Below are 24,624 nucleotides of genomic sequence, written 5' to 3' on the forward strand. Positions count from 1 at the left end.
ATTCCTTTTTCATTGCATTCTATTATTATTACATGAATGTAATGTAATGTAATGTAATATAATGTAATGTTCTCACATCATGACCAGGATATCCATTGGAATTGGCAGACTGATTAATGGAGCAGACTCTGGAGCCAGGCTGACTCTGTTAGAATCATGGCTCCATCAGTTAACAGCTGTATGCCCTTGGGTTACTCACTGCACCTCTCTGTGCCTCAGTTTCTTTCTCTGTAGAATAAGGATAGTAATGATACATACTTGGTAAGGTGGTTGTGAGGAATACATAAATTGATCTATATATTCCTTAGAATGATGCCTTGCACCCACGAAGGGCTATATAAATGCTGTCATTAAGTTCTCTTCTGTTTTCTGCAAAAGTGGTTTCCCTGATTTATTATTTGGTCTTTTTCTTTTGTGCTTCTAGTTTTCCTATATATTTTTTGTTATCCAACCACTTTTAAGAATAATGAAGCTCTTTATTCTAAGTGGTTTCGTAAGTTTCCTCTGCTGTTGTGTGAATAGTTCTTTTCCCAAAAGTACCCTCCACTGCATTGAAACATGACTAGTGGTTTTATGTATGCGGACCGGGCATGTCACATAACCTGATTTGTTTCAGGGTGAGTGATACAGCCATTAGCTGACAGGTGCAGTTTCTCTAGATGCCAGAAAAAACAGGTTTTAAACTTCTGTATCCCAACAGAAGTTTTAGCAATTCAATCAGTCTATTCATCAAAGAGACCTTAGGCTGCTTGGCTCTCTACTTTCTAGTGCAAGAAGGAGAAATGAGAGGTACATTGGGCAGCTATTTGGGTCATAAGCCCCCAGATAATCTTCCTGTTTACTTTATTTCTCATTTCCGCACTCTGCCTTATTTGCAAACTTCAAATTGGTGCCTCCAATGGGAAGACTGATCCCACCTCCATCTCCACTAGAGTCTGCAATTAGTGAATTTGGACCACTCTGTCCTACCTCATATGTCAATAGCCTTTTATCCCTTTTCTGTCTTTCAAAATTTTGTTAGAATCTCTGTTCCATCTCCCCATTATTTTCTTTGTTAATGAATTTTTTATAAAGATTTTATTTATTTATTTATTTGAGGGAGAGTGAGTGATTGAGAAAGAGCACAAGCAGGGGGGAGGAGCAGAGGGAGAAGGAGAAGCAGACTCCCCACTGAGCAGGGAGCCTGAAATGGGGCTAGATCCAAGGACCCTGAGATCATGACCTGAGCCGAAGGCAGACACTTAACCGAATGTGCCACGCAGGCACCCCTGTTAATGAATATTTTTAGTACTGCTATATGATATCATAAAGTCACTGGGATTTCCATGGAGTCTGGATCGATAGGAAGTTTGTTGCACATTCTGTCATCTTGATCTGGAACGAACATCGTAAGTATTATTGTTGGAATCAATGGAGATTACCAGTTCATCATTCATCCCCTCTTTTTGATTCCAAAACAATTGAAAACAAAGATAATAGTCTTCCACCTCAAAAAAACACTGGCCACACAGAAACAGAGAAAATTAATGCATTACCCCTTCCAAAAAAGGAACCAAGACTAATAGATGTTAGACTCTCCCTAACTGCATTAATTAATTCACTACTTCTTGGTGGAAAGAGAAGCAAAATGCCAAGAAAATAGTTGTGCTTGGCACCAAAGAATCACTTGTGGGGTGAGAAGTATTAGCAAGTTCCCATTTTATGAGCTGAGGTAGGAGCACAAGGAATGGGAGGATAGAGACATCCTTTTTCTAACTATTTTATAGATGAAGTACCTGAAATTACAGGGGGCTAAATGAATTGCTCCAGATCACAGAATTTATAAATGATAAAACCAGACTCTAGCATTCCTAACTTGAAGGCCTTTAATCCTTCTTCTGAGCTACATTTCTTCTCTGTAATATGCTATTGTGACCTCAAACATCAAAATGCTATAACCTCAAAGGTATATTCAATGAAATTAATAATGTTTGTTTAGAATTATGCTCTCTCACACACTACATTGTAATTCCTAAGGTGAAAAGGAGAACTAATATAGTTTAGAAAATTCAAAAATGTACTGGAAACAAAAGGATTTTTGGGTCTCATTAATCTACAACATTTTATTAACCAGAGTTACTGGGTTGTTTTTTTCCCTACTCCTCAAGCTTTCTGATTTATATACATATATATGTATATATATATTTACTACAGAACATATTTTTATTTTCTGAATGTCTCATTTTGATCTTTGAGTTTTTTAGGAAATAATTGACTCTGTGCTTAAAAGTGCCCAGTAGCAAATCACAAGTGTCTGTATTTCTTAGCATCAGAAAAAAGCACAAAACTGAAAAGGTTCCCTCAGGAGACTTAAGTGTTCTGAGTCTTCATGACTCTGCAGATGGCCAGAGTTTTGTGAAAGTCCATTTTACATGTGGATGGCTCCTGACAGAGCTACTCTCAAATATCTGGTGATGACATTTGGCCATTTTCATTAAGCATCTCATTTTTTCCTCTGTTTAGCTTGAGATTGGTTCCTGAATTACAATCCCTGGCAGGACAGCTGAAACAGGAAAATACTAAGTTGCTGGCATACAGAAACTCCTTTCCTTTACCCTGAGGTTCCATTAAAGGATGTCTGGCCCTTTAACGGCAGTTTTTATAATAGGTATTTCCGTGTTATTTGAGGAAAAGGGACAACTAGCTGAAAAAAAGCTTTCTGGTGTCTTCTCCTTCGTAGCATAAAAATGATGAAGGAAAAGAGAATGTGCTATCTAGGAAATTCATCCAAAACAACACCATATGTGTGACCCCATCAGCTAAAGTTTTAGAAACAGTACTTCTTCCTTCATTCTAATATTTATAGGGCATCTATGATATGCTATTCAGTATGCTCAGAAATGAGGTACAATGAGGACCAGAGCAAGGACTGGACTTTTAAGGAGCTCACAGTCTAATGAGAGAGGCAGAAGAATGAACTGTTATAATACTACAACATTATGTGATCTGCACTACGATTGGATGTACTTTAGGTGAGTATATGAATATAGTACAGTGGAGAATAGCAGCTTATCTCCTTGGTGCACAGGATAGAAAAGGCACAGGAGATGATCTTTGGGATAAACCCTAAAAAAACAAAGACCGACTGGGGCACCCTGGTGGCTCAGTCAGTTGGGCAGTCCTGGTTTTGGCTTGGGTCGTGATCTCAGGGTCACAATCTCAGGGTTGGGGATAGGCCATGTAGGGCTCCAGAGTCCACTGGAGATTCTCTCCCTCTGCCTCTCCCTCCCCCTCTGCTTCCCCCCACCCCCACATGCACATATTCTATCTCTCTCTCTGTCTCAAATGAATAAATAAAATCATTTAAAAAAAAAAAAAGACTTTCCAGAATGAAAAGTTAAGGAAGGGTATCCTATACTGAGGAAACAGAATATTCAGGTAGGAAGGCATGAAGGAGGACAGTGTATTCAGAACATAAAGTTGTAGCTGGAGCAGAGTGTGAGGTGAAGGGAGAAGTAGATGAGATCAGAGAACAGACAAATGGTATTGATATGAGGAGAACTTTCAATTTTTTCCTCTGGACTTGTCATTTCTAACATATGTGAGTTTGTCATGTATTTCTGTGTATGGGAATTTCTGGTAGCACACTTAATAGTAAATTTGCGTCCAGATTTCCTGCAGAGCTTTTTTGGTCTCAGTGTGAGTAGAATAGCATCCTGCCCCGATTATACGAAGAAGGAAAAGTTCCCTCATATTCAATGAAGATGTGCTTTCCTTGGTCCTACCTGACATTTCTCTGTGCCGCTTAGCTCACCTGCAGGAACCTGCACCCTGGCTCCCTTATCTCATCATCACCTCAATTCAACATTCTGAGTGAGAGGTGTTACTGTCATGGTATTATCCTTGGCCGGAGCCAACAAAGCAAAACATGGGTTTGGTGTCCAAAATTTGACAACACATCTGGGGAAATAACCAGTTGAGAAAATGGTCAAGTGAGAATCATTCCTAAGAATCCTTTGAAATTAAGCAGGAGTGTGACAAGAACACAGTTGTGCTTTAAGAACACAATTCTGGAGAAGGCATCATCTCGATACATTATGGTTAGAGCTTGATCTAAGTAATGAGGATGGAGGACAGTGTGTATATATAAATCTATGTATAAATAAATAACTGTATAAGGCAGTATAGCACTGGGATTGAAAGCTTAGGCTTTGGCATTAATCAGCTTGGGTCTGAAATCTTATTCCTCTAGTTACCTGTTGTAGGATATTATATGGCAAGTTATATAACATCTTTGTACCTCAGTTTCCTCCTCCATAAAATGGGGATTATAACAGTACTTGCTTCTTAGAGTTGTTGTAAGGATTAAATAAAATAATACATATAAAGCAATAAGAATAGTGTCTGGCATGACATAAGTGCTCAACAAATCTGAGTATTATTACACTGGAAAATATGATCATACTGCAATGAGAAAATTGATAGGATATGGCAAATGATAAGATAAAGGGAAATAAAAAAAGGGGAAACAAGGATGACTTGAACAACAGAAATTATGATTGATTGTACAAAGAATGAGGAAAGAATCTAGAAGGGGGTAAAGATTGGGGAAAGGTCGTGAAAAAGAAAACATTTTGGTGTCTTAGGTGTTAAGTTTGAGGAAGCTGTGATATATACAAACTGAGGTGGCAAGTTATCAGTTGGATATATATGCATTTGGGGCTCATATGAAAGACTGGGCTGAGGGTAGAGATTGTGGGAACCCCCAGCTGATAAGTGAAAGTGGGGGCCATTGGGGTAGGGGAGATTAAGGAGGCCAAGGAGGGAGTATGGAAAAGAAAGCAATTTATCCTTAAGACAATTACTTAAAATGTTTAGATAATCTCTTTCCCCTCCTCTAAATTAATCCTGTTCTATTATTCTGATAATGCAAGTAATACATGCTTTCTGCATAAAATTCTGAGCATTTTCTTAATGTTCCTCTCTTTTAAGACAAAAAATGTATGTGATTGTTCATCTGTAGCCTTTGCTCCGAGAAGAAAATGTTCTTGAGTCATCGCACACTGGGGCTTCGAACACAAGGCAGATATAAAATACCTCCTGCTCTGCTGTCTTCACTGAAGGCCAAACACAAGTAATCAGCTTGGATCCACCCCTCCTTAGGTGAAAGCCCAGCTACGCTCCTGTCCAGACGGAGAGCTGGGAGCCAAACGGCAGGGGGATGCGCTGCTTACACCGTGATGGAGGAAGAAGACTGGGGCCCTTTGTGCTGCTGACACTTTGGCAGGGCAGGATGGTATTAGAGGAGAAAGCCTGTGATTACGTCAAGTGCAGACATTTTCCCTTCAGTGGAGTTACTGTGCAGCCTGGGAGCTAAATGGCAAGGTGACCACCTCGGCACTCTAAGCGCTATACCTTCACCCACCTGACCTCGGATGCAGGCAGCATGCTGTAGTAAGGGAGAGGGCTGCTCCGTGCCCTCCTTACCACCCAGGTGTGTTAAGGTCTCAACAAGTGGCCGCTTGGGAGGGAAGGTGATTCTGAAAGGCTTTCCACAGTGATCCAGTGCAAGCTCTGTACCTGTGCCCTGGTCTCTCACTCTCTGTCTTCTGCAGCCCCTGTTTGGATCTGAAAGGAGTCCAGTGGTGGGTAAACCAACAGGCAGACTCAGTATGGGTATAGGGCACCAGCAGAGCTGAGCCACCAAATGCAAGTGATAGAAACCAAGCTCTAGTGGACTCATCCAGATTTCTGCAATCAAAATATCTAGAAAGAAGCTCTTTTAATTCTAGCATTCCTGTAAGTTGTGTTCCACTCTTTAGGTACTATTCTGAATTACCAATGGGCAGAACCTCATAATGTTTTCAATGCTGAGAGCCTCTAAAGGTATTAATCTGACCCTGAGCAAATCTTCAGGTTCTATACTATGTGGTGGTATGTGGTGAATATCTCTGCCTCACTTATCTTTAAGACTATGCCCATTGCTCTTGCAGGTGGGGAGAAGAGGACCCAATGCTCTCTTCACAGATCCTTAGTCAGTTGTTATTATACATCTGGTCAACCTCCTCAGCTGAGACAGGAGTAGAGGTGTGTGACCTGCTTCTTTTCACATTTTATCCCCCACTGCCTGCTACATACCCAGCTTAAGGTTTAGCCACTTATCTTCACCTACCTGTTTCTCTGCTACTCTGCCTTGTCATTGCTCATAGATCTACAATTTCTTAGACTTTTATGTTGATTTCTCCTTCGTACTATATGAAGTTATCTTATGTTCTAATGAGTGTGCTTTGTCCAATTGCCATTAAACACTGCAGGAGGTGACTATCATAAATCGCACCAGGCAAGGCCAATACATTGTGAACTTCTTCTTGAACTTCCAAAAAATCTGCATGAGTATGTAGAGTTAAAACAAAACAAACAGAAAACATGGCCAGTTTGAAAATGACTGCAAAATCCTGAAAGATTCTGGCTCTTGGCCAGAATTTACTGTATGGGAAACCTCAGATTTCCCCACCAACTGTTTTTCCTTGCCTTTCCTGGGGTTTCAGATTGCAGGATCATTATAAGGTCACTACACAGAGCTCATGACAGGCTAGTTAGAGGAAGCTACTTAAATCCCAACAATTTCACCCTACATTTACCATCCTCAGTCTTAGATCCATGCCTCCTCTTCCCACATTTCCCTTCTCCTTCCTATTTTTCTATACCCACACCCTCAACATATTCCTCTTAGGGAGACCAAGAAGAAGAAGAACCCCAAATATTGACCTCTATGAGAGAAGGTCTTAGAGATTTCTTACTTGTTGATATTGAAGGAAAAAAGAAATCAACAGGATGTCTCCTCTATCCTTTTAAATCCTACCTTACTACTGAGATTCGACTGATTTCCAACTCTGAAAAGGCTTCAGAGAATACTCAAACTCAGTGAACATGAGTAGGATAATTTTGATAGATTAAGAACAAATGTTAACAGTCAAGCCATCCCAAGAATGTTCTGCTTTCTTTCTCCAGGAGTTATTTAAGTTGAGCTGCCTTTAAAAGACACAATTGGATGTGTAACGAATCTCACCCTTGACCTCTGGGATATGGGGTATTTGGTGGGGAGTACTAAGACTTTTGCATTCATTTTCCAGAATGAACCTCTTTAACTGGAAAGGGGTACCTCTCACAGCTGGCATAGGAAAACTAATCTTTGGAAAGCAAATACCTTGAGAAGAAAAACTTTAATGCCTATAATTAATTCATGTTGTTTATTGTAATCTAAGTGGAAGCTGACTGAATATTGTGTGTGCGTGTGTGTGTGTGTGTGTGTGTGAGAGAGAGAGAGAATCTATCCCCCTCCCCTTTTTAAGAAGAGTTAAAATGAATTATAGAAAAATTTGTTTCACTCCCAGAAAAGATTAATTTGGGAAACATTTCCTTTGACACATTGCTCATAATTAAAATAATTCTTCATTTTTTGTTTCCTTTAAGTAAAAATGTGTGGCTTTATTTAGCCTCCCTTCAATTAACTCTCTCAAAGGAAAATAACCTTGAGCCCCATAAACACACACATTTTATTCTCTATTGACAGAGAAAAGAGAAGCAACGGTTGCCCTCCACATCAGGGACTCTCGCATTATTGCAGCTCCGAAGTCAGACGCCCTGTGTGCACCAACCTCGAGTTTCCTGCTTTTATTGACAGGGGTTTTGACTTTGACATTCTGCCTTCTGCATTTCACCAATGCACACAGCCATATAGTTCAATTAAAATTATGCTGTTAGAAATGTTTGCACAGGAACATTCTTCAGTCAACAAGTATGTTTTGGTTTCCCCTATATTAGGCTCTGAGGACAGAATAGTGAGCAAAATAAATATGGCAACTTCTTTTCTGGGGCTTATAATCTGGTGGGGGAGAGAGAAATTAACTAAATAATTAGAATAATCACAAATAGTAAAGAAGCATTACAAAGAAAATGCTGAGTGCCATGATAGTGCTCCATTAGGAGATTTATTTATTGGTTTATTTATTTACTTATTACAGGGGAAGGAGGTGTTGGGGGGAGTTTGTCAAATCAAAGAAGTCCCTTTTTTTTTTTAAGTGGGCTCCACTCATAACCCTGAGATCAAGACCTGATCTGAGATCAAGGGTCGGATGCTTAACTGATTGAACCACCCAGGTGCTCCATGGAGAAGTCCTTTCTGAAGAAATGCCTGAGCTAAGATCTGAAAGATAACTTGTACGTTCATACAATAGGATTTAATATAGCAATTAAAGCTGAGTGAGCAAGATCAACATGTATCAAAATGGATGGCCCTCTAAATCATATTGTTTGGGCAAAAATCTCCTTTCCTTAAGTGTGGGTAGGTCTGATCTAATCAAGTGAGTACTATTAATCGAGGTTCTAGAAGACAAAAAAGGCAGAGAGCTTTTCCTGGGGGCCTTGAAAACACACATTGCTCTTGTGGAGAGGGCACATGGCGGGCATGTGGAGATGACCTCTAAAAGTTGAGAGTGACCCCTTGCCAAAAGCCAGCAAGTAAACAAGGACCTTAGGCTACAGCCACAAGGAACTGAATGAATTCTGCCAACAACTGCTGAACTTGGAAGAGGACCCTCAGCCTCAAATAAGCTCACAGCCCCAAGTATCCAGAGAATCCAGACACACTCTCCCCAAATTCCTGACCCACAGACCCTGAGATCATAACTTTGTATTAAGACCCTGAGTTTGTGGTAATTTGTTATGTAGCAGTAAAAACAAATATAGTTACTGAAGAAACGTTAAGCAAATGCACACTCCCACAAAATGAGGGACAGGAAGGGGCCACAGAGGCCATGGTGGCCCACTCCCTCACACTGTAGAAGATAGCAAGGTCTATGGGGCTGACACGAATTGCCCAGGGATGAAGATTCTAGTTAGTGACACAAGGTCACTAGAGTCCAGGAAGAAGACTGAGGAGCGGAATAACACATAAAAAGATAATGTCAGAGGGAGGAAAAGAAGAATACGGTAGTGATTCTGGATTATTCTACATTCATGTCTAAGTTAAAAATACAAAGGTAAGTGGAGTAATAAAGCAGATCTGTTTCCAGCACTGTGTTCCTGATTCAAAGGGCACGTGCACCCCAATGTTTAGAGCAGTATTATCAACAATAGTCAAATTATGGAAAGAGCCCAGATGTCCATCGACTGATGAATGGATAAAGTTGTAGTATATATACACAACGGGATATTACTCAGCCATCAAAAAGAATGAAATCTTGCCATTTGTACCAATGTGGATGGAACTAGAGGGTATTGTGCTAACTGAAATAAGTCAGTCAAAGAAAGACAAGTATTATATGATTTCACTCATATGTAGGATTTAAGAAACGAAACAGATGGGACACCTGGGTTGCTCAGTCGTTTAAGCACCTGCCTTCGGCTCAGGTCATGATCCCAGCATCCTGGGATCGAGGCCCACGTCAGGCTCCCTGTTCAGTGGGGAGCCTGCTTCTCCCACTGCCTGCCACTTCCCCTGCTTGTGCTCTCTCTCTAACAAATAAATACATAAAATCTTAAAAAAAAGAAACAAAATGGATGAACATAGGGGAAGGGAAGGAAAAATAAAATAACAACAGAGAGAGAGGCAAACCATAAGAGCCTCTTAACTATAGAGAATGAACTGAGGGTTGCTGGAGGGGAGGTGGGCGGGGTGATGGACTAAATGGATGATGGGCATTAAGGGGGGCACTTGTTGGGATGAGCACTGGTTATGGCATGTGGGTGATGAATTACTGGATTCTGCTCCTGAAACCAGTGCTGTACTGTATGTTAACTAACTTGAATTTAAATTAAAAAAAAAAATTTAAAAAGGAAAAAACTGTGAATTAAAAAAAAATAATTGAGCAAGGAAAATCATAAAACTTATAGTTAAGTCCAAATAGTGTTTGATGACGTAAAAAAAGTCTAGATATTCCAAAGAAATGAGTGGGAAATAAAGAAGGAAATGTGGTGGGTGTTTTATGCTGGCATAGACTGTGCTTATAATTCACTCTGGCTGTTGTTCCAAAAACATGCTTCTGAATAATGGCCTTTTATCTCTTATTCTAAAGACTCCATGGGAACACAATAAGTAAAGTGGTGAATTTACAGCAATTATATTTAGGTCATAATCAAACCAAAACAAACCCAAAATCTTTACATACATTTTCTGGATACTTCAAATCAAAGGGTATTTTTGGATTTCTCTTACTTTATTTTAATTATCCCCATAGACTTTCCTCAGTTTCCCATATCATTCAACAAAGACAAAGACTTTTTTAAGCGTATTTATAGCAAGATGCTGTGGCTCTGGTTCAAATTTAACTTTACCCTCTGGCCTGCATTGCTTTGCATTTCAGTCTTTACCTACCCACCAACTTAATTTCAAATTATTTTAAATTGAGACTAAACACTATACAAATTTTGGGTGTTGTGAATATAATTTACGAGGACCAGCTGGAAAGCCAAAACTTTGATCAGATTGTAAATGTTAGTGGGAATACTTGATCTAAATGATTGATAGCATAATTGGACTCTTCTCATTGATTTTCAACAGAATTACCGCCACTTTTTGATGTTCTGATACTGTCATCTGTCATTTCCAGAAAAGAAGAAAAACGTGTTAAATAGCGTTTACTTTCATTGAATGGGGTGTTCTCTGTGATTTCTGTTATTAATTGTAAAAACACAATTTCTGATCTCCCTATTACATTATTAGTGTCATCAACTAATTATTGATATATTTTTTAAATAATACCTGAAAACAGGGGTAAAAGTTGTGTTTAAATTATGTAGGTTTTAACTGAAGTTCAGACTAGAAGTGGCTATCTATTCTGATCTGAAATATATTTAATTTTTCTCCTGGATCTGACAGGATGGCACTCATTCAAGACAAAGCTATCAGCCATTCTCCAGACAGAGAAGAGAGTTCTATATTTCAAGTAATAGCTCAAGACTTCTAGAAACACCTTTTCTAGTAACTTCTATCATGTCTCTTCCTTTTCCGTCCTAGAAGACACAAAATGAAATAACTCCTCTGAGAATTTTCTCTTGGTAAAATCATTGAGCAGCTAGAAACTATAATGAAGTTGTCTGAAATGTATTGAGAAATCAAACAATTTGTTTTCAAAAATACCAAAAATATCATAAGAGAAATAAAGTGCCTTTTCCTACTGGATACTTCTCTCATATGGAGTAAAAGATCATTTATTACCAGAAAATCAGCATTGGTGAGGAAGGAGAGGAATGAGTGTCCATGCATGGGGAATGGAAACAGTGATGCTCTCTGATTTGAATGTGGGCCTGTTTTCTAAGCTCCTTTGGCAAGTAATGGCACATTGACTCTAGTAATAATTAGCTTTTTAATTCTGGAAACATCAACTTAGTAAATTACATAAAGCCAATTAATAATCTCTATAGGTTTTCATTTTTAAATTCTTTTTGTGTTATTTTATATATTTTTTAAATTTTTTATTTATTTGACAGAGAGAGAAAGAGAGAGAGAGTGGCAGAGGTAGAGGGAGAAGCAGACTCCCCGCTGGGCAGGGAGCCCGATGCGGGGCTGGATCCCAGGACCCCGGGATCATGACCTGAGCCAAAGGCAGACGCTTAACTGACTGAACCACCCAGGCGTCCCTTCTTTTTGTGTTATTTTAAATATGTTTTTATGCTTAATGCCTGGATATTTTATGTTTCCTTTACAAGAGACTACTCTTCTGTAAATGTGCCTTTGCCTGTAATTTATGATGGCGACAATGTGGGAAATTTCACTGGAATTATAATGTTCCCAAGTACAGTTTTAGAAATCTGCCCTATGCAACCAAACATTTCGATGTTACTACATTCTAATTTACTAATGCTATATTAAAACTCAGCTGAATAAAAACATACTAAATTGTGTCAGGTTTTGTCATGAGATTTGTCATATGCCTGTTAGGAAATGACTTAGAAAAGTGATTGATCCACTTACCCTCTCTTTTCACAGACAACTGTTTCTCAACCTTGAGGTTTAATCTGGAGATCAAGGATTGCCAATGTTCTGGATTTCAGATAGGATGGACACTGAAAGGAAGAGCAGGACTTCTGTGAATACCCAGCCATCCTGCAAGTGCCGCCTCTGCCTTCAAAACAGATTCTGAAGGGAGAGTCATGGGTCCATTTTGGCCGAGGCCAGCACAGGGAACATGAGAGAGACAATCCTTCCTACTCCTTCCACCCCTGCCTTGTCCCTGTGTCCACACATGTTTCTGCTGACAACCTGCTGCTCGTGACAGCTGCCCACACTTGGACGTTGAAGACTGAAGCTGAAGGATTCCACGGGGCTTTCCGGAATAATCCTACTAGCCTTTATGTCCTACAAGAAACTGGGCTTTCCAGAATAATCCTACTAGCCTTTATGTCCTACAAGAAATTCCCTTTCAATAAAACGATCTCTTGCTGAAGACCGAGATATTATATTGTATTATATTGGGGAAAGCACTGGATTAGGAGTCAAAATCCTAGGTATTAGTCTCAAACCTTTAATTGCTAATCTAATCCTTGAGCTACTTTTTAAGTGGAGACTGGAAACAGAAATTTTGAATGCTGTGCGTGTCATTTGTGAGTACTGGAAGGAGACAGCCCAAACTACCCCCATCCTCCAGTTTTTAGAATATTAATGAAAAAGGCTAACATTAAATGATTTATTCGACACTATTTGGTCTGCTCTCATAGGCCTAATTACCTCATCAATTCCTCTCCCCAGCCTTGCTTGCTCTGGTGCTTTAGCCCTTTGTGACAGGGCAGACTGTTCCTGCTCCTGGGTCTGGGGAACTCAACCACAGCGCCAGGGGGAACTGCTGTTTTCATTCATGTCATGTATTACAATTTAAAGGATTGTAAAATGCAGAAAGCTAAATTCTTGTTCTATTATAATTAAGAGAAAAAATAAAATCTAATGGAAACATTTTGATGATTGTTGTTTGATGTCACTGTGCTAATATTGTATCTCTCTAATGCTGGCCGTTATTATACCCCCCCCACCCAAAATTAGGAAATAGTTGTTGTTACTTATTAGGTAAAGAACTCGAGATCACAAATGTGACATTATTTTAGATCATCATATTTTGACTCTTGTATCTCCCCTTTAAGCCCTTGGATGGCATCCCATCTCTGCATATCCCAATGACAGTCTGGGACTGATGATAATGAAACATCACAGAAGATTATGTAAAAACACCGGAGAATATTCTTCTGTGATAGTAAAAGGCAAAAAATGAAAAACTGTTTTTTGTAAAATAAGAATCAATAAACATAAGGGTCAGGTAGAAATGAAACTACATTTTTTCTAGGTTTGGGTGATAAGAATGTAATAATCAGTGAGACTTCTATTCCTTTCTCTTTTTTTTTAAATATAGAATGCTTTATGAACTTACATTTATCCTTGCACAGAGGTCATGCTAATCTTCTTTGTATTATTCTAATTTTAGTATATGTGCTGCCGAGGCGGGTACAGTGGGACCTTTATTTCAACTGAGTGCCTGGCAGAGAATGAGCTATCAATAAATGCATTTTTAATGGATAAAAATGGTTGATATACTTACTTTTCTTAAGTATATTCTCATCAACCTTATAAGATGTGAGTTAGCAAATTTCCCTCTCAATTTTATTTTTACTTTTGCTCACAAGATGTTATACGTAAACCGATCCTTTAAGAAAAATGAAATCTGAATCACTAGATAAATAATGGAGAGAGAAGACCTGAGTCCATTTCCAACCTCTGAGTGAAGGAGCTGTTAGGAGAGGGGAGGGTGAGGGGCTCAAAGGCAGATGTCTACCTTCTTTTTCCCTTTACCTCCTCTCTTTCCTCCTCTCTCCCGGGTGACTAGCCTAAAAATGGAGGAAATTTCTGTGTGTAAAAAGATGTTAATCATTTTTGGATCAACATATCTGTAAAACTGCGATCCGAGCAGATCTAAGCTTTCCTAAATTAGTCCACCTGTCAGCCATTAAATGTTGGCCACAAACTTACAGTCAAGTGAGAAATGGAGGCTGGTAGAAACAATTTAAGTGAAGGTAAGTCAAGGGCTTTTGTCCTAGTAGACAGACAGAGTGGGGGTTGGTGGTGAGTAGATTTGAAGCACCCCTTGTCTAGGATTGTGGAAATGGGGAAGACATTCATGCTTAGGGGGAATTTCTCTTGGCATCTGGCCATGGTTATTTTGGGTCCAATCACACTAGACTTTTCAATCAGAGGGAGTAACTTCCCTGTAGAATTGAATATCTGTAAAGCAATCACAGCTACTTGTCTGGTGCATATACACTAGAAGAAGACAGGCCAATCTCCCTCAAGAATCTAACAAAGGCTTCTGTCACCTTTCTTCCTTCACAGTTTGACTTTGCAGGTTTCTACCTGTCTACACGGATAATAATGCCAAGGAAAATAGCTCAAGTTCTTAAAAAATGAACAAAATGGTTTGAATGCAATGCTAACTTTATTTGAATATTTATTCTCACCAAATAGCTCCCTTTGGTGATCTTTCTTCCAAGTAAAATAGTTGACAGCAAAGAAAATCTTCCAGTTCCAACATGCTTACCTGTTCACTTTTGTCTTAGAGCCTGTGGTTTGCCCTGACGCAATGAACAAACATAGGGTTTCAAAGAATAAGAGATATTCTTGGGAAAAGACAGGTATGAAAACTGCTATTTATTTTAAAAGGGCAGGTTGAGGTTATGTATCTTTTGTGTTTGGGAGAGGCACATCAAACCAATATGCGGAAGAAACATTATTCTCTAGAATTATTATTTCACAAAGCAAATGAAAACATCATCATTTCAAAGATTGGAATTTTGGTAATTAAAAGTTATTTACCTAAGTAATGAGTTTTTCTTAAAAGAAAGAAAGAGAGAAAGAGAGCGAGAAAGAAAGAAAGAAAGAAAGAAAGAAAGAAAGAAAGAAAGAAAGAAAGAAAAAGAAAAAGAAAGAAAGAAACCTGATAATAACATCCATATTTTTGGCTCATTTACATGTTTAATGTGAAGAATTACCATCTATTTAACTCTAGTGGGACTCAGGTACTATAGAGACCTTTACATTGCTGATTTTCTCTGCTTTATTTCCTCTTAAAGTATTTATCAGGAGACACTGGCTTGTTAATTAATCTCCCTCTTTCTTCTTTATCCTTAGAGTGGGATTCTTAAAGGAAGGTCATGTACTGTCTGCACTTGAATAATCTCCACACTGTATTACAAAGCAGATTCCTGGGCCTTAGTTTTGATCTCCTGAATCAGACTTTCTGGGTTTGAGGCCCAGTATTTCATATTTTTAATAAACTCACCAGGTGATGCACACTAGAATTTCAGAATTCTTTTATAGTGGGGAAAACATACCTTCCAGGGAGTGTCAGCTTTAACTTAAAAGTGGGGCATAGGAAGCAAACTCAGAGCTTTCTGGCCAAAGGTATACAATCATGCTTCAGGTAGAGGTTTTGCAAACTTACACACTAAAAATGCATATTTCCAATAGTATTTCAAGGGAATTTATCATGCTTGCAATTTATCAGCAGAATTAATTAACTGGGATATACTTACATTCAGATATATGCTTAACATAGAAATATATACTTTTCCTTATGGGAAGTTTAAAAGCGACCTGACAGTTCTTCATTGCATGAGTGGCCACAAAGACCTGCACTCCTGTAAACGGCCATCACAGGAGACTTTTCTGTGCCACTGCACCATGGAAACACAGGACTCAGCAATGCCGATTCCACGACCGTTAAACACACAGTTACTTATATGTGACAACTAACAGAACTTGACAATAACACTTTAGAAGCTTGATATGGCACCTCTGAACTTTGGTTAATGACTTAATATGTAATCAAGGGTCTTTCAAAACTGTCTACCAAGGCAGGGAATGCAAAGCAGGTCGTACCAAGCGACAAGTATCAGCACTGAGATAGATAGCTGCACTCACAGTAAGAACTATTATTCTCACCCCAGTTCCATGCTACCATCACTACAGATCTTTTTTATAATCACTAACTAAGCCTCACCCAGGAACTTCCTATTTAATTAAACTGTGGCGGAAGAACAAGGAGAACTGGAAAACAACATCTTCAGTCCTGGAAAGCTGAAGAGAATGGGAAGGGAGCCACGATCAGAATAGAGATTTTAACATTTTCCTGGAAACAGAAGGATGACTGGTGTTTGTCGATGTGGAAGAGAGCAAGCTGAAGCCTGACACGGAGGGGAAAGTGATCGGTAAGGAAACCCATTAGCTCTGCACAGCCCTAGAGACGTGTGGCTCTTAGAATCACAGGGACAATGGACAGTAGGAGTGAAATAGGGGGCATGGGATGGAGGATTCATTGAAGTATGAAATAGAGACTACCTGGCCACTGCCTTCCCTTCCCCCAAACATAGCACTCCTGGCCGCCAGACAGATGCTCTTTGAACAAACTAACAAATAAGAAAGGGAAAAGGATCTTTTCTCATGATATGGAACGAGCGGCCTAAGAAGAACCAGGCCAACGGGGAAGAGCATTGGAGCAAGTGACTAGTGTGAGAGCCGGCTCCCTGACTGCTCACCCTACAGTGCCACTGCCTAACGGACAAGCCCCGCTACCCTCAGAAAGCTCACACACTGACACTTCGGTGGACTGTGCTTAAGCCCAAATAAGAAACAAGGGGCACCAAACCTGAGAAAACTCCATAACAACAACACAAAGAGAAAACTCAAAATTAACAACAGAGAAAAGTGATCCTGCCGAATTCAGAAAAAAATCTTTCTAAGTAATGTTACAAAGATCAGAGAAGATTCTGCATCCATAAAACAAAAACAACATGTAACGGAAAAGAAAAATTAGAGAACAAAAAGAGCTCTAGATACTTACAAAAATATGTTTTCTGAAATTAAAAAAACAAAAGGAAAAAATTGCAAGAATTGAAAGAGACTGTTGAGAAGTAAATCTCCTAGAATAAAAATTTAAAAGTTAAAAAGAGAAAAAAAATGAGAGAGAAGTTGTAAGACATATATAATAATTCAGAAGTTCAACATCCTATTCATAGGAATTTTAAAAATGGACCAGGGAAGACAGAGGAGAGGAAATGAAAGAGAGAGAGAGAGTTTTCTTAGAATGGAAGACAAAAGTCTTCAGACTAAAAAAGCCCAGTGTGTCTCCAGTGCATGAACTATTAGCGCCCACTCCAATTGTATTTTCATAGCATTTCAGAATGCTGCGGAGAAAGATTATCCTAGTAGGTTCCAAGGAGAAGAAACAGACATCCACAAAATTACAAGTATAGTTTGGCACTGGCCATCCAATCAACAATGCTGAATGCTAGAAGGTAATGGATCAATGCCTTCAAAGCTTTGAGTGGAAATTCTTTATAACTTAGAATCCTAAAAGCAGTCAAAACAACTGTCCAAAGGAGGACACATTTTTAAAAACTTCAAAAATGTAAATTCCCTGAAAGGTACTTTTTATCACCATTTCTTAGGATATATTTGAGGATACATTATAGTACAGTAAAACAATAAATTAAGGAGGAAAATGTGAAATCTAGGAAACAGATGATCCAGTCCAGGACAGAACATGGGCAGTGATCCATCCTAGAGAGAAATCAGAACAACTTGGTGGAGGATACTGAAAGGCTTGGGAAAAAGTATCAAAGAAAAAAGGAGATTTAATACTACCTTTGAGATATTAAAAGATTTTAAGAGATAGAAAAGGCAATGTAAGAAAAAAAGAAAAGCAATTAGAAAACCAGATAAGAAACTGAGTGTAATCATAATATACTACTTGACACTACAATGGATACTATTTACATTGTAATTAGAATATGGTTAATGACTTTCAATTTCAAGAGACAACCTAAAGAGATTGTATTAGTCAACTTTTAAGAAGACAGACCCTAAGGTTCTTACTGGCTATATGAATCCAGAAATTACTCAATTTCCTTTCTGTAGGATAGAAGTAAGTTATCTATTTTGTCTTTTTGTGAGGCTTAAGTTACTTAACACAAAGTGCCTATAATAGTGCTTGACACATAGTAAGTCCTCACTAGGAGTTAGTTAAAACAACAAACAACATACAAAAACTAGAAGCATCTATTGACACAGAACAAAAATGAAATCTGACAAAATAAATGTTTAAGGGGCGCCTGGGTGGCTCAGTTGGTTAAGCGACTGCCTTCGGCTCAGGTCATGATCCCAGGGTCCTGGGAACAAGTCCCGCATCGGGCTCCCGGCTCAGCGGGGAGCCTGCTTCTCCCTCTGACCCTCTCCTCTCTCATGCTGTTTCTCTCTCGCTCGCTCTCCAATAAATAAATAAATAAATAAAATCTTTAAAAAAATAAAAAATAAAAAAATAAATGTTTAAGTACAGACAGCCGAGTGGCTGAATGGGAGGAAGAATAATGAAGTGGAATCATGAGGTACCGTTTACAGTTGATAGAAACAAAAATAAATAACAAAGACAAGACAAAAAACAAAACTTAGCAAGATAATTGTGTAAGTGGGTTAAGTCATAATCCATCATAGCAGGAAACCATAATTATATGACTATAATTATCAAGTCAAAATCTAGCATGTAAACTGATAATATAGAGAGATAGGAGGAAACAACAGAAGAATCAAAAGAAATAAAAATGCTTTAAGAATCAAGGAAGGTAAATATCATTACCTTTAAATATCTTATAATTTTATTTGTCAATTGCACTTCAATAAAGCTTAAAAAAAAAGGAAGGTAAGGGGGGTTCAGAGTTGATGGTGGGAAATGAAGATTTTTCATAAGAAATAAAATCAGCACTATCATATCTAGAATTCTTGCTAAGAATTTCAGGAAACCCCACGAGATTGGAAAATATGAAAATCATAGGGAAAGAATGCCAATTTCTAGACGAAGTTTGATCTTTTAAAAACAATCTAGTAATTGGCCATAAGAGACAAAGATAATGTTTACTCTTATTAATGAAGTCAAGCAAAAATCACAGTACAGCTGAACAAGTGAGGCTTAATGTCAATCACTTATTTACTTCTCCACGCCTTGAAATCATCAAGCATAGTTTGGGGAGGTGTTCAAGATCTTTGGGGCAGCTTGCTGTCCAGTCTGCTCTTCCTCCTTTCCTCTGGTCTCTTTTTTTTTTTTCAGGCTACCCTATGAAGATTTCTTCACCATTAGATTTCCCTTCCTGTGTTCCCAAAGATGAGCACATTTGCAGTCAGTCCTAGAAACCTGATCCTTATCCTGAATCTCTGCTCAAAAGCCACTAGATATGGATTGTGTTGACACCTTCCTTTTTTTTTTTTTTTTAAGATTTTATTTACTTATTTAAGAGAGAGTGTGTGAGAGAGAGAGCACAAACAGGGGGGCAGGGGCAGAGAGAGAGAGGGAGAAGCAGACTCCCTGCTGAGCAAGAAGCCCCATGTGGGGCTGGATCCCAGGACCCGGGGATCACGACCTGAGCCACAGGCAGATGCTTAACTGACTGAGCCACCCAGGCGCCCTTTTGACACTTTCTTTTATCAAGAGAACATGTAATACATAAAATCGCAATGCTTGCTTTGGTGAATTTCATCAGTGCTTCTTAATCTGAACCTCACAGAACATGCATTTTTTTGGCTGTTCGATTTCTTTTATTCTTTGGTCAGCATCTAAGAGCTTAAAATTCATACTCTTATTCAGTTATTTGTCCAGGCTAGACTTATCAATGATGAAAACACTTCTATCTGCCAAAGTTGACCAGAGTTTCTCAGAAACTGGAAGAAAACTCTGCCCTGGCAGGCTTAGTTGGATGCCTAGGAACCACAGTCTTCACACACACACATATGCACATATTTTATGAGGTTGGCTAAGTGCTTCCTGTGAAAATCCCACTCTTCTAAAGGGTACAGGAAGGTTTATATGAAATCTCCAGATTTAATGAAAGGTAAGAATGTAAAATAATAGGTGCTATTGTACATAATCTCACCAGTGGCTTATGGCTCCATCCTCATAACTTTACAGTTACATTAGGTCTCCTCCCTCTTCCCTTTCTTTCCCTTCTATCACATATGATTTAGCTGATCTTCATGCTTAGAGGATACATGTGAGTTCAGTAGAAGACTGTGAAGGAGTATAATAGGAACTAATTTCTCCCGATGACTGTCCACACTAGGTTCAAAGCTGGTAGTTCTTATGCTGGGGATATAGTTCCTATGGGGTCAGGAGCAGAAAACTCAGGTTGAAGGAAATAGTCACAGGGACTTCCACTAGCACCTTCAGAACGAAAGAAGAGCAAAGGCAATGTGGCTGAAGTTCAGCAGAGGAGAGAGTTCCAGGAAGTGAGGTCAGAAAGGTAAATGAGATGGTGAAGTAGAGGGTAGATTTCATAGCCTGGGAGTCTTTGAAGGGCCTTTACTGGGAGAAATGGAAGGATATTGGAAAATTTAAGCAGAAGAATATCAGGTTTTTATAGCCTCACCCTGGCTGTTCGTTTGAGCACAGACTATTTGGAGAAAGAATAAAACAGGAAGGTCAAAGCAAGGCTACTACAATAAACCAGGCCATCGATGATGGTTGTTTGGACCAGAAAGGTGGTAATGAAGGAAATGAGAATTGACTGGAGTCTAAATGTATTTTCAAGATAAAACCAGTAAGATACGCTAATCATTTGAATGTTGGTGTATATAAGGGAAAGACAGGAGTCAAGAGTGACTCTAAGATCATGTCCTGAGAAACTGGAAAGATGGAGTTGCCATTTACTGAGATGGACATGTCTTCAGGTAGACCAGATTGGTGAAGGGAGATCAAGAGTTCAGTGTAGGAAATATCAAATTTGAGAAATCTATTACAAATACAAATGGCAAGTTGATATGAATAACCAAGAAATAAACTTCTAACCTTTTAATATTTATGGCACAAATGAATTCATACAAACTAAATATCCCAAGACAAATTTATAGCTTGATGATAATCTTGGATCTTTCATATAAAATTGCTATGACAGATCTACATTTTTGGTTATTTTTATTTAATAACAATTGTGAACATTCCTAAAAGATCCCCCAAATAAAGCATAACAGTGAAGCTTGAAGATAAAAATCTTTTACCCTTGTTTCCAAAATTGACACCAATGAGCCTCAAAAGCCTGAGGGCTCTTACTATCAGATCATCCATTGTTATAATAAAGTATGTCATGTCAAATTCAGCAGGCATTTTCACAAAGCATATTTTACACTTGACTTGCCCCTAAGCATTTAGGTATTTATTTCTCCCTGAAGCCACCTGTAAAGTTAGATTAGATAATTCTTAAGAGTTTGATTTTAGTCAGGTGTGCTGACAAGCACAAACAATAAATCCTTGGGAAAAATCCAGATTTTAGCTGCCCTTTGTCTGTGCAAGTTGAATGAACCCCCCCAAAATAGTAATAATAAATAAATAAAAGACAGTTTAATTTATTCATTTATCTCTTTATTGAAATTTTTGTAGTTAGTTTATGTGATTCGAAGTTGTCCTTATTAATTATCTCCCTAATCTAGGGCAAATCCATAGCAGAGACTACATAGGTGAAGTATTGCCAAATTGCCCTCCGGTAGGAAACGTTCCTCTGTCCATCAAGACAGACTTTCTCTGCAAGTATGCGTTAAAAGACAGATGCTGGGGGTGCCTGGGTGGCTCAGTCCTTAGGTGTCTGCCTTTGGCTCAGATCATGATCCCGGCGTCCTGGGATCGAGCCCTGCTCCGCAGGAAGCCTGCTTCTCCCTCTCCCACTCCCCCTGCTTGTGTTCCCTCTCGCTGTCTCTCTCTGTGTCAAATAAATAAATAAAATCTTAAAAAAAAAAAAAAAGACAGATGCTGGAAAAAGGAAAACAAGAACAGTGTGCAGAAATAACTGGTTTGTTCAATTTTTAGTAGTGCATTTTGCTATAAATCCATCTCAAAAAAAAGTCAAAAAGGAAAGGAAAAGAAAAAAATAGTCTCGTTAATAAGGTTAATCCTGAAAGTCAAGGTGACCTTGGCTTCTTTTTGTTTATGTTTTCAGTGAGCAATGATTTGTTAAATTTATCCATTCACTGTCCAAAATTCCCTTTTTTCTATTCATTTATAATCAGAGGAGATTTCTGGGAGATTTTTGAAGTTTTCCTTTATCCAATAATGGGATGAGTCACGGGCTACACAATGCTTACATAACCTTAAAAGTCAAAAAACTAAACAATAAACAGTAAGTCAAATGGCAGTTTTATGAGAGCAGCAGTGCGGGTTTCAGGATGATGCTTCAATTCTGCAACTGAAATCAGTTTATTTTCGGCACTGGCTATGTGGAAGATTTATTTTACTTTTGGCACATCACCCATAATCAAAGGAGTCTGAATGCGCTTCTTTTTAAAACATTTCAAACTTCTTTGTAGATCCAGGATCAACCAATCAACAATCAAGTACATGAAGGAAAAAGTTCAACTTTTTGGTATAACTTGGTATAAAAGTTCAATTTTATGGTATAACATCTCATAATACAAAAAAGAATCTTAATGATCACTAGGTACATACAAGTAAGCCTATTTTTCCACATGTGTGAAACGGGAAAAATCCAGTCCTGGGAATGGATTTGGAGCAGTGACGAATAAACGTATGTCAGCACACTCACTCAAATACAGATAAGGAATATCCTTGTACCCATAGAGCTAAACCACATTTCTCTGAAGGGCATGTGTTGCTTCCTTTCTGTGAATGCCAAGCATCCTTGCCTCTCCCCTTCTTTTGGCACTTCTTCCCCCTTCCCACTTTCTCTCCCCAGTCCTACCTGTGGTTCCCATGGAAACCACCAAGTTCTTACAAGGTATTACTATTGATTCTTTCTTTGAACAGTCTAGCGGTGGACACCTCCCCCAGCTGAGCCAGTCGAAGCTTTTCCCTAAGCAGTTTTAACCACCAAGCAAAGAAGAGATTCACAGTACCTCTCTGGCACGCAGAAAACCACAAAATGGGAAATGGTATCAGTGGTAAGTCTGCAGTGAAAGAGAATGTCGCTATTGTCTGCCATGCCTTCCCCCACCCCTCAAGTTCTTCTACCTTTAGACTTCCACTTCCTTGTGGTTGCTTCTTTTTTCCCTGCTTTATTTCTTTCAGCTTCTTTTCCCATTTCCAACTGCTCCCTCCCTCTGTAAATTTATCTCATTTTCAATCTTTTTAAGAGAGAAGATCTTTTGGTTCCGCTAATTGGTATTCACCTTGCTGGGGAGGGCTTTTACACTAGCCCACTTCACTGGTTATCTGCCAACTACAGATCATCTCTTCCTGAGAAGAGCAGAGGTGAGTCATGGGGATGAGAAGGAGGGGGAGAGAGAGAGAGAATGAGAGAGACCTTGCAAAATCCAGGTCAAGGTTTCCTGTTGACTTAAGGCCCAGAAGCATTCACATCTTTTCTGTTTCTTCAATCCTTGGTTTCCATGAAGCAATAACTCCCCTTTCCTATTTTGGTTGCCCTGATTTAGTTCAAATTGATTTTCTGTTAGTTGCAGCCAAAACAAACAAACAAACAAAAACAACAGACTTTCCCAGCCCTCCAAAAAGATAAATAAAAAACACCAAAAATAACAATTAAAACTACTATAATTGATGTATAACTGTGCATGATTTAGATTCAATAATTATAACTCCAGACAAGACTTCAGCTCCCAGGAGTCCCTGATATTTAAGTGTAGAAGTCACAAAATCAGGATGAGCTGAGGACAATCTAAAAAGCTGACAAAAGCTAGTGTTCCCCCGTTCAGGAATGCATAGTAACTAACATACCCATTTAGAGGAAGAGAGGTGAACAACTCAGCTCTAGATTCTTCTTTAAAAATAAGTTTCTATTTGGCTCATGCAGAGAAAAAAATGAACTAAAATTGATATTCTCCACAGCTTTGAGCCAATCAACCTTCCTAGGTTGCTTCTTAAATTAAAAAAAAAAAAGAATAGGATCTCTTCTTGAAGAGGTGAAGGGCAAGCAGACGAACTAGTCCAGTGTGAAAAAGCTATAGACATTATAAGTCCAACTCCCCGCCTGACCCAAGCTGTGCTCTTTTTATATGACTTGACTTGAGAGCTGTGCAGCGCCAAAGTGGAGAGGAATTTTCTCCAATTATCAATCTGAGGAGATCCTTGGGGGAATTTACATACTCTTTATCTGCTTTACAGAGAAAAACAAAAACACACTCCCCCAAACCCTTCAAAATTCAAGTAAAAGCAAGGGTGGAAGTGGGGAAGCAAATTCTGGCTACAAACCACCAAACCCATAATTTTACACTCTACAAGCATCTAAATAAACGAAATCATGCAGTATAAACACCGTTGATAAAAGACTACCACACAGTGTTTAATAGCCCTACGGGGAAATAAAAAGACAGCATAAATACTTTTTTTTCACAAAAGACACATTCTCTATAGTTTCAGAAAAATTATTATTTTTAAAGAAACTAAGTGATGTTTCTCTAATTTCCCATTTAAAAATGGGAAGTAACTATCATAAACAAGGACATGAATTTAGGGAGATAAAGATGTTTATGAATCAAGAGTGTCTATAATTCCCAGTAAAGAGTTTAGTGATAGAAACTTTCTAAAACTTTAAGGTAGGCAATAATCAGCAAATATAGTGTGTATTCTTTCAACATCATACAGAAAGCTGTGTCCAACA

General features: G+C 38.7%; 1 protein-coding gene and 1 non-coding gene across 2 annotated transcripts in view; both read right to left on the minus strand.

Annotated features, from left to right (window-relative positions):
• The window catches only part of LOC115936549 (uncharacterized), a 541,924-nt gene that overhangs the window by 127,513 nt on the left and 389,787 nt on the right, over positions 1 to 24,624 (minus strand). The gene's annotated exons all lie outside the window — the stretch shown is intronic.
• On the minus strand, positions 13,370 to 13,475 carry LOC115941860 (U6 spliceosomal RNA). The gene has a single exon (XR_004076537.2). It is a non-coding gene; the product is annotated as a U6 spliceosomal RNA (small nuclear RNA).

Source organism: Leptonychotes weddellii, chromosome 7 (genome assembly GCF_054177405.1).
Source record: "Leptonychotes weddellii isolate Sample4059 chromosome 7, ASM5417740v2, whole genome shotgun sequence".
Lineage (NCBI taxonomy): Eukaryota > Metazoa > Chordata > Mammalia > Carnivora > Phocidae > Leptonychotes > Leptonychotes weddellii.